The sequence below is a fragment of the Chiloscyllium plagiosum genome, chromosome 32 (genome assembly GCF_004010195.1).
Source record: "Chiloscyllium plagiosum isolate BGI_BamShark_2017 chromosome 32, ASM401019v2, whole genome shotgun sequence".
NCBI classification, from domain to species: domain Eukaryota; kingdom Metazoa; phylum Chordata; class Chondrichthyes; order Orectolobiformes; family Hemiscylliidae; genus Chiloscyllium; species Chiloscyllium plagiosum.
In genome coordinates, this window is record NC_057741.1 from 41,923,083 (window position 1) to 41,926,343 (window position 3,261).

Here is a 3,261-nt window from a genome sequence, read left to right on the forward strand (position 1 = left end):
TTTAGGCAATGACTTTCATCAGAACAGGAAGAGTTAAATGTAACAGGTTTTAACTAAGAATAGGAATACAGAAAGTTTGGGGGTTGAAGAGGAAAAGAAAGAGGGCAAGTTGTATTACAGAGTGAGAGAGATTTGATGATGAAAGGGATGATGGGGTGAGGTGAAAGTAGATGCTCATTGCACAAATAAAACAACAAAGATGAGTCTCAACAAGACACAAATGGAAATTTCAAAACTATTTCCAGAACCATTACTTTGAATTCTACACAGAGAAATTGAGGGCATCATTGCTGCCTCACAGCATTTGAGACCAGAGATCGATTCCCACCTCGGGTGACCATGTGGAGTTTGCACATTCTCCCCGTGTCAGTGTAGGTTTCCTCCAGGTGCTCCGGTTTCCTCCCACAGTCCAAAAGGTGTACATGTCAGGTGGATAGGCCATGCTAAATTGCCCATAGTGTTAGGTGCATTAGTCAGAGGTAAATGTAGGGAAATGAGTCTGGGTGGGTTACTCTTTGGAGGGTCGGTGTGGACTTGTTGGTTTCCACACTAAGGGAATTTAATCTTGAGGACCATGAGACAAACAACAACTGATGGGACATTAGTGATGAATTTTGGGAACTGTGCAAGGTTCTAGGGTTATTGGTCAAATAGTGGCAATGACAGGATAGATCTGGAGTAAGAGCATTGTATTGACTTTTTAAAAATAAAACATTTGTTTGAACAATGTTACCATTTCTTCTGGCACTTTCAAACTTGAACAATCCTCCAATTAACTAAACTCAGTAAGGCAGCTGTTTTATATCAACGCAGGATAAGAGGAGTAAAGGCACAGTTGCTACGTTTATAGATGATAAAGGGAAGTCGGAAAGTTGTGAAGAATAAATAAAGAGGATGCGGTTGGATATAAATACATTGAGCAAATGGGCAAAACTCTGGCAGACGCAGTTGTTCACTGGGCAGGAGGAATGAAAAGAGCAGAATTTATTTAAACAGAGAATGACCATGGAATTTGAAGGAGTAGAGAGATCTAAGTGCTCGTGTACACGAGGCATGAAAAGTGAGCGTGCAAGTACAACACATAATCAAGACGATTAATGGGATGCTATCCCCTTGTTACTTCTATATTAAATTCCTAATGTAATCAAATTATGCTTCAGTTATATAGGGTAATGAGATACATCTTGAATACTGTTGCAGTTCTGTCTATTTAAGGAACAATGTAAGTGCATTGGAGATGGCGGAGAGGAGATTTATTAGAGTAATACTTGGAACAAGTTCATGAGGAAAGATTGGTCAGACCCAGCTTGTTTCCACCGGAGTTTAGAGGACTGAGGGGGACTTTAATAAAGTCTATAAGATTCTGGATGGTCTTGACAAGGCAGACCTGGAAAGGATGTTTCCTCTTGTGGGTCAGTCCAGGACTAAATGACCTGATTTAAAATTACAGTGTGCCTATTCGGGACAGGGGTGGACTTTTTTCTCTCAGACAGTTGTGCAACCTTGAAACTTTCTCCCTCAGTGGCAGTGGAGTCAGGGCAATTGAATATTTTCAAGAGAGAAGTAGATGGATTCCTGTTAGACAGTGGAATCAAGGTTTTTGGGGTTAGTGGGAAACATGACTTTAGTGAATGGCCTGTTTTTGCTCCTACTCTGTACACTCCTATCCTACAGTACGTACAGAAAATTAAACTAGGGTCAGGTTGTCAATGACCTAGTGGTATTAAATTACCAGACTGCTAATGCAGAGGCCTAAGACACATTCTAGGAACCAGAGTTTCAATCCCACCATGGCAGATAAAATAAATAACCTGAAATTAAGAATTGCCTGTCGATTGTTGGAGAAATCCATCTGGTTCATTAATGTCCTTTAGGGAAGGAAACTGCCATCCTTACCTAGTCTGGCCTACTAACTCCAAACCCACACCAATGTGGTTGACTCTTAACTGCCCTCTGGACAATAAATGCTGGTCTGACCAGCAATGTCCTCCTGCTGTGAACGAATGATAAAAAAGGATAGCCATTTGCTCCAGCCTTAAATATTCGTAACAACTAACAGTCACATCACATTGAAGGAGAGGATTAAAATAACTTACAACTCTTTTCGCTGGCAGCATGGGATGGTGGGACATACCAATCATAAATGTAAGACAATTTAACTTTAATTTCTTCCTTACACAGTTTCCCTTCTTTTTGGAATGTCTGATGCTTTTCCAGCATATCCTCAATGCTCTGTTCGTGTGTCACAATATACTTGTTTTTGCACCCCCGTGACTCTGTATCAAACTGTGGGTCATGCAGGCATTTGACATCTGCAGGTGCCAGCCAAGCTCCCAAAGAGACATCCTCATTCTGCCACACTTTTAAATAATCAAATGTTAATTCCAATATAGTGCACTAAATCAGTAGACAGAACATTTCCACCCTCCAGGGCATAGGGCAAATAATAGTGCTCTCCTTTGATTTGTCTGCAGACTTAACCCTTTCACGTCCAGGAAAAAAAATCTCCATTAGAGTTTCTTTGGCTCTTTTGCCTTCAGTTCTTCTTTAATGATGTCTAACCTGGCAAAAGTGTCAACATCTGCTTTCAGCACAGATGTATAAACAATGATTTGGTCTATCTAAGCATACATACGAAGGATCTTATTGGTAAGGTTTTCATAAGAGTCTTCAAATGTGGGCGGAGCAGAAGATCCTGGTACCGAGTGTTCTCCTGCTCCAAATTTCGAACTTCCTCTGCGGGAAGCCCATTGGTGCCAATGGCAAAGTAAGGGAGGATTTCCGGGTGCTGGTTATCCAACCACATACTCCTGATAATGCTTTACCTCTCGGTGTACTTAGGACCACTAGTGATCAGTAAAAGAAGCAGAGAGGTCTTTTGTTCTGCTGTGACCCAGACTGTCACTCAGTCTCTCAACCTCATGAGGCAAACCAGGGGATTTTAAAGTCTCTGAGATGCATTTAGCCAGACAAAACAACATCAGTGCAAACAAGGACAAGGTTGCAGCCCCAAGGACTGTTTTGTGGCAACAGACGAGTTGAACTAGATTCATTGCGTAAATACTGGAGTTTCTGGAGTGCTCTCAGTGCAGCATTGATTGGTGATGGAATGAGGTCAGTGTTTGCCCGACAGAGGAAGTCAGTATGGCATGCTTACCTTCATCGGACGGGGTATTGAGTATAAGAGCTGGCAGGTCATGCTAAAATTGTACAAGACATTAGTTCGGCTGCATTTGGAATACTATGTACAGTTCCGGTTAC

General features: G+C 41.7%; 1 pseudogene; it reads right to left on the reverse strand.

The window, feature by feature from the left end:
* Positions 1-2,092: 2,092 nt before the first annotated feature.
* On the reverse strand, positions 2,093-3,053 carry LOC122539267 (annotated as a pseudogene).
* Between the last annotated feature and the right edge of the window lie 208 nt (positions 3,054-3,261).